We start from the raw sequence: 14,043 nt of genomic DNA, 5'->3' as shown, positions 1-14,043 counted from the left end.
GATTTCCACCAGTATAATTCAATTACGATTCCCGATGATTTTTTAGTAAACATAGAAAACAGTTACCTAAACAGTGCAAACTGTTGATGACCTTGTTTGTTTCGAGGCATGCAAAGAGAGCAATTTCTTTTTTTCTTTTTTTCTTTCAAAACTTCCGTAGGAGAAGAGAGAAAATATCCACCTTCCTATTCTCGGCAGCCCTGCGCTTCCTATGCCAATAGAAGCAATTAGACTGCAGTAAAGGGCCCTGTGAAATAGACAAATCCGATGCAGACGCAACCGGCAATCGTTGGGCTACAGACTCTTATGAGATTTGGTTTTGTGACCGGGATCGGGAAGTTCATGATTCGTGACATTCTGCAGGAGTGAAGGACGGTTATGTTGTATGTTTTCAGGTGTTAGACTTGGCAGGTGAGGTGATCGACTTATGGGGAGCGTTTCATGGAGCGTCTTGTCAGCGACTTTCATTGACAAATTATACTCTCGGCCAATCAGATGCAAGTATTTCAGTAGCTTGTAACATTTTTCATTGATTTTCTCTGACAAGTTTCTTCATGAATTGCTACCCTGGAGTCTCTACGAAAATTGGTTTTACATTTTCACATCTTGTCTGGTTCTCTAAAGAGCATGTTCACACTCACACCACAAAATACAATTTCACAAGTCTTGATTGTCTAGTATAAGACGTACATTGTAAATTTAAGTATGAAACTTTTGTAGAAAAAAAGGCAACTTGAACAGTGTTGAATCATGATTTAAATGAAAATTGTCAGCTCTGTTTGAGTGATGTTCCTGTCGAGAGCTCTGTTTCATAAAAATTACAATCACTTGTAAAAAAATGATTATACACGTATATTTTTTTATTTGTATAGATCTTCATTTTTGTTGTAGGGCCTATATTGTGATATATAGTCTTATTATTTTAGGTAAAACATTTGGATGACATTCTTTGCATGAAACGTTGCCGAATTATGAATTTAGCTTTTACATTTCTTTTGAAGTACAGTATCATATGTAAAATTAATTTCATGAATGCCAAGAAAACATAAATGCAATCATACAAAAAAAAATTGTGTCTGAACTTGTGTGAACACAGGGTTAGTTGAACTTCATCTTATTTCACCTTGTGGGATATTTTGCAAGATTGTTTCCCCTGTCTACTCTTTCTATTCTGTAAAGGTGACACTCTATCATAAACTTTCTACATTAAAAAATATTATGTGCTTTGATATACATTGTCTCTGTGTGATAAAATCTCTGCATAATTTATTTGATTTTGAAAAATTTCACTTCTACTCTAAGGAGAGGGCCTGTTAAAAATCTATAAAACTTTATATTTTTATAGTACTGTGTAACCATACCGTACATGTACATGGAGGTCATAATGACAAGATATCGGTTTCAAAGGAATAGCTTGATCTTTAGTAATCCTTGAAACTTTCATTATTTTGTTTTATGTACTATGAGAATAATCCACAATATCTCCATTGTACATGTCATTTACATGTAGATAGGCCTGCACATTTTATAGAAATGAAAATATATGTCCTTTTATAGAAGATTTCCAATTCAAACAGTTTCTCTGATTGGAGGATGCCTACTCTAATTGTTGAGAAGCTATTAGTCTGTTTGCACAGACCCTGATTGAAACTTCACTCATGAAATGGGTCTGGAGACAAGTCTAACACAACGCCAGGTACACAAATCCCAATCAAGGCATTTAGGCTGTAAATTCAGACCACTTTCCTTTAACATGCAACAGTTTGCGCTTTAAACTAAGAAAGCTGTTGGGTCCCTCTCCCTTTTTTTGCTTCTGCTTGCTTGGGTACCATTCTTAATCAGGAGACGCCGCAGGATCTAACTTGGACTGGAAGTCCACTTATCGCAGTGTCCTCAAATTACTCCTGCATTGCCGAGCTCAAAATTGCATGCAGAATTTGGCAGAAGACAAGCTCTTGTTCCTCTTGAACTGAGCCAAGTTACTTTGCCCTGTTCGCATGGAGAAAGTTGAACGTTGGTTGCTCCTCTGGCATTCTGCAGGTGTCTTGGTTCGTAAATTTTTAAAACTTTTTTTTGCTGAAAATTCAGATATATTTATCATTCAATTATCTTATTTACTTGTAGGCCTACTTGTCTGCATGGGTTTCGTTACTGATGTGCTGATGTTTTCTGGTTCTTGTTAAAAACAATTGCGATATTTTTTGTTGTTGAAAGTTGATTACAGTTGTGGATTTGACTCCTTCCTGTTGTATGCATTCGTGCAAGAAGCAATTCAATTCATTTGAACGGTGTATTTTTAAAGACAATCAGCTGAAATTGTAATATTTCAGAATTTTAATTTCAGTGAAATGAAATTTTTGATTACATTGTGATAAAAAGTAGTGGCTGTTCATGGCTGAAAAAGGATATTCAAGTTCATTTTTTCCTCACACTGTTTGTGAACGAGATAATGTTAAACTTTGGCAAAATGTAAGGAATACATGCGTATCTTGTGTTTATCTGTCTTTTCTGCTGTTTCCAGTAGATGAGAGGAAATAATAGCCTTGTTTTGATGTTTATAGCGACCGACACTTGAATATCCAATCCAAAATTTCGAGCAGTTTGGGATTTTAACCTTTTGGAGCTAGATAAAGTTGCATGGTGAATTCTGATTTGACAATACATCTTGGAGGGATACATTGCTTGTATTTTGAACATAGGATAGTCATTGTGTTACAGGTGGCTTTTACTCTATTGAGAATGTGAGAATATCACACAAAACTTACAAAAAAACATAATGTACACTATTGCTGTTTCTGAATTCATAAGTCAAATTGAAAATTCATGAATTTGCATTATCAATAACGAATCCTGCAAAATCCAAATTTTGTTGAGTATCGATACAGATTGATTCGGAAGATTTGGGATTCCAGAAAACTGAAATTCACAAGTTTCTATAGGACTTCATGTAAATGATTGCCAAAAAACACCTCACTTTACCGTAATCTTTGGAAAGCTTACAGGTAATTAAGTATCTTCTTTGGTGAGCGATCAATGTCGCTACTCCCTAAAGCAACACAAGGGCGGAAATTGTACTGCGAGTTGAAGGGACGAGATGTCTCCAGTTGGCACTCTGTCCAGCTCTTGAAGATTTAGCAAAGTACTCCCACAAACTGCCTACGACTGTGCTTTCAATTTTAGGTGGTTTCAGACCGCCTCGAAGTTCGCCAGTTCCAGGTATTCTCTGATCGGGAAATTTACCCTGATCAGAAAATACCAGGTATTTTGGTAATGTGAAAGCAAACTACGCGTAATCTCCCCGAAAGAAAATACCCGCTAAATAGTAGGTACTTGGCGAAATTACGAGAACTTTCGTGGGGATTTTTCCAAGGTCGCAAGTATTTTGGCGATGTGAAAGCAAATTACGGGAACTTTTATCCCAGCGTGTCGTTAGGCGCGGCGGCATGGGTGGCTGCTGGGCTAGAGATTTTGAATCTCCCGCCTTGCCTGCTTATCAGACCACACTGCGCATGCTCGTAACTTCGGGAACTTATCCCAAATGATGTGTTTCGGGGCGGTGTGAATGCAGGAATAATTAACGGGTATTTTTTAGCCTTAAAAAGTTCTCGTAATTTAACGGGGATTCTTGTGATCGAGGCGGTTTGAAACCGCCTCAAGACATTTTTCTGTGTTTGAAAATCACATATAAACACAACCTTGTTGATGATACAAGTGGGCAGCTTCATGAACTGGTTTAGATTGACTTCTGTCTGGCATAGTCTCTCGGGGGGCCCGTAATTAATTAGCAGTCAGACCTCAACAGTAACGAACCTGAAATCCTGCATTGTTTTTTTTTAATGAACCAGTAGTACTCAACAATGAATAACAAGAATCAAGCATTGTTTTCTTAGACAACACTTCTTTTTGACTGTATGTTGTCAATCATAGATTTTGAGTTAATAACAGCTCATAAACTGCTTTACATTTGGACTTGAATGGGAGCATGGAGATATTTTTCAGTTGTTAATAATGTTTTCTTCCCCCCCCATAATAGTTGTTTTATAGATCTATGGGGAGTAGTGACAAGCAGTCTCCTACACTTACATGTGATATTTCAATTTTTCTTAATTCTTCTAAATTTTGGGTCATCCAAGGTCACTTAGTGACATTTAGATTTTCAACACTTGCATTTGACTTGTCAGATATACATGTACATGTATGCACGATAAAAACTAGAGTATTGTACGCAACTCTGCAGAGACACTATACACGACATCTTCATTTGCGTTGAACACTATCAGCATTATTTACGCTATCCCTATCTACATGTAGATGTACTGTTTTAAAATTTGTGATAATTCCATAAGTATGTAGGCATGTAGGCCTATATGTACATTAGGTACATGATACATGTACATCTGATCACGTAGTATACTGTACATGTATGTGTATGTATAATGTATGGGACCTACATGTATTACTCAAAACATTTGTGTAGTGCCGTTTTCCAATTCATGTGAAAAGTTAGAAAGCTTTGAGATTGAATTGAGCAATTAATGTAGTGAAGTTTAAAAAGGAGAAAATGGGGGATGAAAGGAAGGTTGATGATTATCTACAAAATGTATTAACTTGTAAGGTATATACATACATGTACATGTATGAAGAACACAATCCACACATGCGTTCATGTTTCATGAACAAATTCCAATATTTAGACTTTCTCCTGTACAGTATTTTTGTTTCTGCCTTAAAAAACACACATTTGTAGCATAGGGCATACATCTACATCCTAAAATTCATGACCATACGTGAATGTTTCCATGGCTTAATAGTGTAGGAAATAAATTTGTAAAACTTCCACGCAGTGGGACGATGCGTTGTGAATTGATCTTTCCCCAGGCATGCAAAAATCCATATTTGCATTCCCCTGTGCATGGCCACCATAACAAATTTTGTGACCGTGTGGCAGCCGATGTTCTCCTTGTTTTGTGATATATGAAAATAATTTATGGCAATCTTTGCAAGGCCAATTACAGCTGGTACATGCCCTGCATAAAGTACAGTGAGATGGAGAATTTGAATACTCTATAGACAAATTTACTACATGTACATGCCAATAAAATAACTGAACTGTTTGTTGATTGACCCATGGATGTTGTTCCATGATTGACCTATTCAGCTGGTTCAGATAGTCAATGTTTTTAGACCATACTGTACATGTACAAATGATTAGGCCTACAATCATAATGAGTATACAATATACATTTAAATGAAATTACTAGTAAAATAGTTTGAAAAATCATATGCAATAATAGGCAAACAAATAAAAAAACAAGCGGGAAAATAGCTTTATATGGATCATGTTTCGCCAAGATATGAACAGTTGCACCAAAATTGCAACCACAAAAATATATATCTTTATTAGAAATAAGGGCATGCAAAATCTTGGTCAATTTTGCTCTTCTGTGATTGATTTAAACAATTTGCCATGGGCCCAGAAATGTGTCGTCATTTATGTCTGCCTTTACAGCTAAATAATGCCTTTCCTGAATTGCTACATGTATGCACTTGGAATATTACAAACAAGGTATAAATGTAAACACGTTTGACGATTTTGGCATCTTTGATCCCTTTTTATGAAGTACCAAGGTGCGCCTGCATGTAAAAATGATTTGTCAAGAATCTGGACCAGTTTCGGATTTCATCTTAATATCCCTTTGAGCCATTTAGGCCCTAATCTAGACCATGAAAATCATAATTGCTTCCTTTTTATAATATTTGATATTGATAAATTTGTAATATGAACCAGTTGCATAATTGCATGTAAAATGATTTGTCAAGAATCTGGACCAGTTTCGGATTTCATCTTAATAGCCGTTTGAGCCAGTTAGGCCCCAATCTAGACCACGAAAATTATAATTGCTTCCTTTTTATAATATTTGATAATGATAAATTTGTAATATGAACCAGTTGCAGTATTGCATCATTCTACTAGAGTATAACATTGATGGCATCATGCTTCTATAACCATTCATGATATTTAATTTCATGTAATCATCGTTAAGTTGTGGAAGCGTCATTTCCGCCACACCTCAAGTACTTCCTAGTTCTTCTAGGGTGTGTGAAATAAAACAATATCTTTGTGTTTTTCTTGATATGAAGTTGGAAGAAAGCCTCGATTTGATCAGAAACTATCAAAGAATATTTCCTGGGTGTTTTAAGATGATGTGGGCGTTTTTCATTTGTCTACGAATATTGTTCTTAATCGCAGATTGACGTAAAACGTACCTGTATGAAAACAAACTTAATAGTTACAGATGAAGAAAAAGGCCTAATTGTCGTATTGGATGATACATACTGTAGCGAGATCCATTTCCTTGGTGTGTTGTGATGATGTGGGTCATTGTAATTTGTTCATATTTATTATCAAAGACCAAGGTTACTATGACTACATGTACGTGTGTCATGTATCACAGCTAAAGAAATGTTGGTGATGATGTGGACCCTTCTGATTCGTCTCTGATATTGTTTTTAATCACAGATTAAGACAATATAATTAAGACATAATTTACAGATGTAAAAATAACTGCAAAATTTATGAAATGAATATCAATACTGTACTAAACATTGAGCTAGGTAGGGCCTACATGAAGGGGATCTACATGTATATCAGAAGCTACATGTACATGTAGGACTGTCTGAGCTGATATTTTGATGTTTATTGTAGGTCTATATATTAAGATTTTTTCAGCAATATAGGCCTTCGCCATACATGTACATGTATATCTCAGTTGTAAGCACATTAAGTTACAATTCTGCTTCGAGAAAGGAAACTGATGTGAGTATATTTTTTTTGGTGATTTTATTTTATTGTTTCCTTTTTTCATTTGCTTTCTGCTTCTACACGTGTACATACAGTACTACATTTTGACAAATGTCTCAGAATTTATACTAGTATATTAAAAAAAATGGTCAATAAAGTAGACTAATTATTTCACAGCATGCAAAATTTAAACCGAGCAAACCAAAATTACAAGCATGTACTTGTAGCTCTTTTGCGATATTTTCACTGATTCTTGGTCTTGTGTAAAAATAAAGATGTCAAGCAATCATCTTGGCCTTTCCAACCATGTAGTTTTATAGCAACGATTATGTTGTGAGGCTGGGGAACAAAGTGTGCAAATTATCGTGCAAATTATTCTTGGTCTTGTGTAAAAATAAAGATGTCAAGCAATCATCTTGGCCTTTCCAACCATGTTTTATAGCAATGATTATGTTGTGAGGCTGGGGAACAAAGTGTGCAAATTATTGTAAACTTTGAAAGTCAGTTTTTCTCTGAAATGAGCTTGCACTGTCATAGGTGTGATACGATAGCTCGGATGACCACTGACAAAATAATTAGTTATCAATATTTAACTAATAAATTGCAAGTTCATACACCTGTAGAAAAGAAAAAAGATGGGTATTGTCAAAGTCAATTTTTTGTGTGCAACATGTACATGCACATTAAAAGATATTTGAAATTTAGATAAAATCTCTAAGTTCATTAGGTAAATACAAGTACATGTACATCTGGAATGGGAGGGCAAACATATGAGTTTTTAATAACTTTATGATTAGTCATCAATATGCAAACAAATGCAAGTTCATACACCTGTAGAAGAGTCTTGTTATTGTCAATATATTCATGGATGGGTGCAAGGTTTAGTAGAATACCCTATGACTCATCGTTAGGGAGACATACATGTACAGCCACTGACATGGTTGGCATCTCGAGGGGGTGTAGTGGTATAGTGGTTCATCGACTTGACTCTAAAGCTATGGATTGAGGATTCCAGTTGCTGATGAAGTTGTAGGATTATATCATGCTAGATTATTATTGGAATCATTCTTAAATGGTTTCATGAATATATATTTTTCATACTATTATTTTCATTATCAAAATATTTATTGTTATTATTACTATTGTTATGATGACAAGAATATTTTATATATGATTTTATTATACTTTCTGTATATCTTTGCCAATGAGTGTACGGTAGTGATTTTGATTAATTTGTTGTGTCATTGCAAGTACCTCCGTAGCGCATACTTTTGCACATTGCATGCGTGCAGAAACGCTCTTAGCGGTGCGCATAATAACGCCATATGGGAATTGTGTAACCTGCGTTTCTGCACCTACATGTACAGGATGACTTGCTCAAATTGGGTGATTTCAAGTTCAGTGTTGACCTTTTGGTGTTGGTGTTAGGTCAATTTTAATAATGTGATCTGGATCAGTTTTGCAAACTATGAATAAGTTTTGGAGCTGGGAAAGCAATCCAAATTTCAATACCAAGGCCAACACCGGACTTGAAATCACCCAATATGTCCCTTTGATAGCTTTAAGATTTCTGAAGGTGACTTGCATATTTGTCTTTCAAAAATTCAAATAAAACTCACTTTAACTTAATATTTTGTACTACATGTAGGCTTACAGGTCAATGTAGAGAAGGTTATAATTAGGCGGTGCTGCACCAGCCCGAGTTTGCTCAATCACGAGATTATAGCGCGATAATTGCTTCTCCATTACAAATAATCTCAAGATTATTCAGATTGGGATAATTTGCCGGATCAGAAATAGCGCGCTAATTTGAAAACTCGGGCTGGTGCAGACGGCCCTATTGACTATTCCCTACAGAAACTAATGTACATTATTTGATATGTAGGCCCTATAGAATAATTAGTATTAGATATATCAAAGGTTCAATTAATAATTCAGAATTCAAAGATAATTTTTCAAAATTATTTTTGAACATAGGAAGTTAACAAAATAATTTAAAGGTTACCTTTGTTTTTTTATTGAAATTGATTGATAGAAACTACCAATTTTGGGGAATATGATAAATTATCTGCAATATGCTTGAGCCCAGCATGTTATTTTTTAAGCATATAATAGGTGTAATATTTGTATTTTGAAATATTCATCTAGTCCTACAGGCTTTCAATACAATACAAAGATTACAAATATGCAGATAGATAGTGACACCTGTTATTCAGACACGCCCAATATTGCTAGAATATTTGGCATTTTGTCAAAATATGTGCCCTTGTATTGGCATGTACATGTATTTATAATTGATCAGTTCAAAAGCTGCATATTTCCTTTCTATGTCATTCATTGACCCAGTTGAGGTCAACAAACCTCTGGACCCTGTGTCACAAAGCATAGCCATTGATTACAAGGCTGATTTCTATGATCGATTGCATTGGTATTTATGTATGATCAGTCGTAAAAATCAGTCAAGTGATCAGTTGTTGGACTTTGTGTTACTTGCCCTGATCTGCATATTGAGGTTGAGATGGTTTTTCTGAGAGGGAAGGGCCGACTTGACTGGTGTGATGGCAATACGTCTTGATGCGTATAGCCATACAATGTACGAGAAACAATGATTGAGCATACATGTGGTTTTCGGTGCAGTATATTCCCTGGGGACGGTGGGGCGTTCAATATTAAAGAAATGAGAGCTTCTCGGCACTATCAATGCGGCTCTTCAAAATGCTAGTTCATTTGAGGATCCAATTATGATGTAGCGACTGGGTATAATTTTTTTGCACCTTTGCCCGTCCTTAGTCTTGGCTTGGAGACTTTTTGAGTATAATGAGCTAAGGAATAGAAAAAAAAATATTTAGAGTCTCATTTCATAGAAAAAACATAGTGCTTTAATAGTATGCATACATGCACATGTACTGTACATTGTGAGTGGTAATCTGTATGCAAAATAATGACAATTGCAGAATCTACTTTCGTTTTCCTCTTGTGTATTTTTGTACTCCTTATTGCGGTCTCTACCATAATATAAGTTCTGTGTAAGCATGAAACCAAATACTGGTAGGCTTTATTTGGAAAACATTCTTTCATATTCATTTCCTTTTTATTATCTATGGACTTTACACTAGTGCTTCTCAATCACCACTCAACAAAATTCTAATCTCGTTAATCATTGGTGTTATGGAATAACAAAAGCAAAGGTCTGTGTGGGCAGACTACTGTACTACTACTGCTGTTTAAAATTCTACTCCTGTGTATGACTCATCTGAATAAGTAGTGAATACACATCAACATGGTAGACCAGGGAATACCCTTTCTAACCAGCGATGACTCATACCTGATGGAATGCAACTTCATTCATTTTTTTTCTCCAGCCATAGTAGTTGGTGTGAGGGAATCCCTTGGCTAGTCTCTGTAAAAGGTGTTCGACATATTTTTTTCATCACATGTTGTGTGTTGTGTCTTTTTAAACAGATTTGTCAATTTGAGTTGATACCTTTATTAAGTTTGTTTTGAATTTGAAGTATTTTTTTGTTCTATTATTCTATCTTTATTGATTCCTTATAAAAGGATATGAAATTTTTCATTTAATATATTTAGACATGATTTAAATTAGATACATGTATATATAAAAAAGACATGATGGACTTTTGAATAAAAGGATATTTGTTGATTAGACAATAGCTCAATGTTTTTTTTTATTTAACTGAAACTTACGTTGATCTACACAAATATAGGCCTACGTGTAGGCTACAATCTACTGTACAGGCACAGATACATGTAATGCAATAAAAAAGTTTTTTTATCATCAACAAAAGGAGATATTGGCTAAGATTTTGTCTAAACCTCAAGTTATGTCTGTCTCTTACGACAAATAGGGTCATTAACTAATAAACACAATCTAAAGTAGACACTGCTTTCAAACCGTACATGTTTCTCCCATGTCAAAATATTTGCCAAAATTCTATAAGTACAACCTCTAGCTGTTTTTTTTTTGAGAGCATGAATGGTTTTTACCCAAACCCTTTAATAATCAGAGGATTATTTTTATTTATTCATTTTATTTCATTTCCTAGGTACACATACATGTACTCATAACAATAGTCAAACTCATTACATTGAAAATAATCATCATACAACATCCAATATACAATGTCAAATAAAAAATAATAGTACAAAATCACAAAAAAGGAAAGAACACCAGCTAATGCCTGGGGATTATCAAAAGAAATTAAGTTTCTGTTAAAAGACTCTCCTCATTAGCTGGTGCTAAAAAAGAGCATTAACATTATTACAGTTCAACAAATAACAAATAAAAATGACATTTGAAGATATAATTAATAATGCAAATTAGTATATATATCTCATAATAAATATTAAGCAGCACTTGCAGGCATACATTTTCTCTTTGGTAATTTATTAAAAATATTTTAATAATAATTAGCTTCTCCGAGAGGCGATGTGTTTGGCTACAAACATCACCTAGTCTTCAGGCTCAGACCCTAATTGGTATTTTTATCAACAAGTGTGTCTTTTTTCATCAACAAACTTGTTTCTTGAAAAATACAAGTTCCAATTTGCTGTGTTAATTCAGAGTTTTGAGAATTTCTTCTGCTATACAGACGCACACAATTCACATTCATCCCATGTAGTATGAACATTCAGACCATTGTAGTGTTCCCAACATTTCATACGGGTGTTTTGCGACTACATGTACAAATCAATCATTGCCTATGTTTAACAAGTGGGTGGGATGGCAGTACATACAAACAGTGTGTATTCATTAATCTCTCATTAATGATCCGTCCACCAACTATGTTGAGAAAGACATGGGCATTTGCACTTGTTTGTGTGAGGTAGGTATTGAAGGGGAATTGGAGAGAGTGGGGTGGGAAACCAATGCTGAAAATATCAAATTTTCGACAAACTGAAAATCATCATTTAACCTGAGGAGTGAAGCCCTTTTAATTATAGATGACTATTAAAAGTTTTGTAGTTGTGCTGTGTTTTTTCTTCTTTAATTCTAATAAATATGCACAAGAAGTGTATGAAATAATTAACAATTCAGCAAGATTGAAAATATCAGATTTTTGACAAGCTAAAATTATCATTATATCAACCAACCTCGTCCTACTCCCCCCCCATCCCCGCCTGCAGCTAAAAAATAATGATGTCGCAGTCTACTTTGCCATATCTTAACCATGTAAAAATACACATTCATATATTGAAGTGTTTGCTGCATTACATGCATGTCTGTAGAATTCATTTGAGAGAGGTTATCTGTTCTGTATAATTTGTAATCCCTAATTACATGAACATGGAATGGTAGATTAATATATTCAAATATGAACTGAACTGAACTGATACTGCGATCACTAATGCTATGGAGACCCTCACATTGGCAGTGCAACAAAGATGTGTGATGTCACTTGTGAACAACTCTCCCCATTACTTTAGTATATATTTCACTTAAAATGCCTCTTTGATCACATCTAACAGTAGATCATGTGTTATTTCTATAGGAGTGCATGTAATACACATTTTTAAAGAATACATCATGGATAAAGAGTTTGTATCACCATAAGAAAACACAAAAAGAGACATTTTAGGGGTATTTTATAGTCCATCAAAGGGAAAGTTGTTCACATATGACATCACACTTCCTTGTCGCATTGCCAATGGGAGGATCTCCATGGCATCAATGATTGCAAGATTCATATGCTCATAAATTTCTCATTATTCGTCCGATTTTTCTCAAACTTTCTTTTTCTTATTCTTTGATTTGTCTGTTTTGACACAAACCTATTTGTTCCAAGGTTTCATTCCCCTTTTAATGCAAACCATGACATGTGTCTACATGCATTGTACAGCCATACCCACCCATCATCAAGCTGAGTGTCATGAATTATCTGTCTTGAAGCGCCGCTGATTGGAATCCTTCAAAAATGAAGAGGAAGATATCCCTCGTGATGAGAGACCTGGAAAAAATGCAGCTGGTAATGCTAGAATTTATAATTGCAAAACAAACCTTGATATTTTTTTCTCTTTAGAGAGAGAGAGGGAGAGAAACACCCAATAATATGACAATTTAAATTACTTCATCCTTTTACTTTTTGAAGAACTATTGACAGACAATGAAAAACTTTTAGTTTGTTCGAAATCCTCTTGACATTTCAACAAAAGCTACAGGTAATTGGGTATGTTATTGTAACAATAATAGTAGAGGGCATCATGTCAGCTTTTAAGTGTGAAAAATAAAGGTTGACATGTAATGTTTTTTTTATACTGTAACACATTTTAGTTGAACTGTGTAATCCTTTTCCAGCCCTGCCAACCAGTATGTTTTTGGCGCATTAGTATTACGTTTTTGCAACCAAAATACGGCAGTATGTTTTTTCTTTAAAAAATGCATTTTTTTATACAAAATGGTAATTTATTGATAAAAAATCTTCTCCATACTGGTATGTCTCTATTTCATAAAACTTACACAAATATGGTTATTAGATCAATGTAATTTCAGGTAACTTTTTTTTTCTTCAATCATTTGTTAAAACCAAGGTGAGATATACACTGTACTTTGTTTAAATCTTTTTTTCATCTGCAAGAGCAGTGTGCATTTTAGCTTGCATGCAGCTTGAGCGTCGTGATGAGCGAATGCATTTTATTTTCTGTATGAAATACACTTTTTTTGGGGAAAAATACACTTTTTTTATCACAGAATACACTATTTTATTCCCGGGGGTTGGCAAGTCTGCTTTTCTTCTTAAAACTTGTACACTGCATTCAGATATTCATTTATAAAACACCATGTTATTTTAATTACTCAATTATACTCATGTTATAATGAATTCTAAATATTTGTACTTCACATGCATTCACTGTACATGTAAATTTTACATGCAAGCTCTCCTAACTGCAATAAAATGCAGTACAATGCAAACAAAATATATATTTGCATTCTGCTGGCAAATGATGGCATTATTATGGAGTTTCGTATCAACTGGCCTTGATAGCTAATTAATTCTAAATTAGAGTCAATACACTTTATAAATCCAATTAAAACTGCCACATGTATATTGAAGCTAAGACCGCCTTATGTGAAGGCTTATGTACGGTACATACACGATAGTCTAGTGACGATGCCATAGACAACTTGACAAGTGGATTTCATGAGCATATTTGACTGGTTTTTCCCCTCTTTGTGTGGCCTCCCGACATAGAGCATATGTAGAGAATACGAAGAGCTTTACTGC

The 14,043-nt window shown here is 34.6% G+C and overlaps 1 protein-coding gene across 2 annotated transcripts in view; it reads left to right on the top strand.

Annotated features, from left to right (window-relative positions):
• The window catches only part of LOC121431807 (stress-activated protein kinase JNK-like), a 64,214-nt gene that overhangs the window by 14,174 nt on the left and 35,997 nt on the right, over positions 1–14,043 (top strand). For both annotated transcript variants that reach the window (XM_041629521.1, XM_041629522.1), the window contains exon 2: positions 161–411. The gene's annotated coding sequence lies outside the window, so the exon portion shown is untranslated. The remainder of the gene's footprint in view (positions 1–160; positions 412–14,043) is intronic.

The sequence above is a fragment of the Lytechinus variegatus genome, chromosome 18 (genome assembly GCF_018143015.1).
Source record: "Lytechinus variegatus isolate NC3 chromosome 18, Lvar_3.0, whole genome shotgun sequence".
Classification (NCBI taxonomy): Eukaryota; Metazoa; Echinodermata; class Echinoidea; order Temnopleuroida; family Toxopneustidae; genus Lytechinus; species Lytechinus variegatus.
The sequence above is the reverse complement of the archived record's forward strand: the minus strand, read 5'-3'. Positions and strand labels throughout refer to the sequence as shown.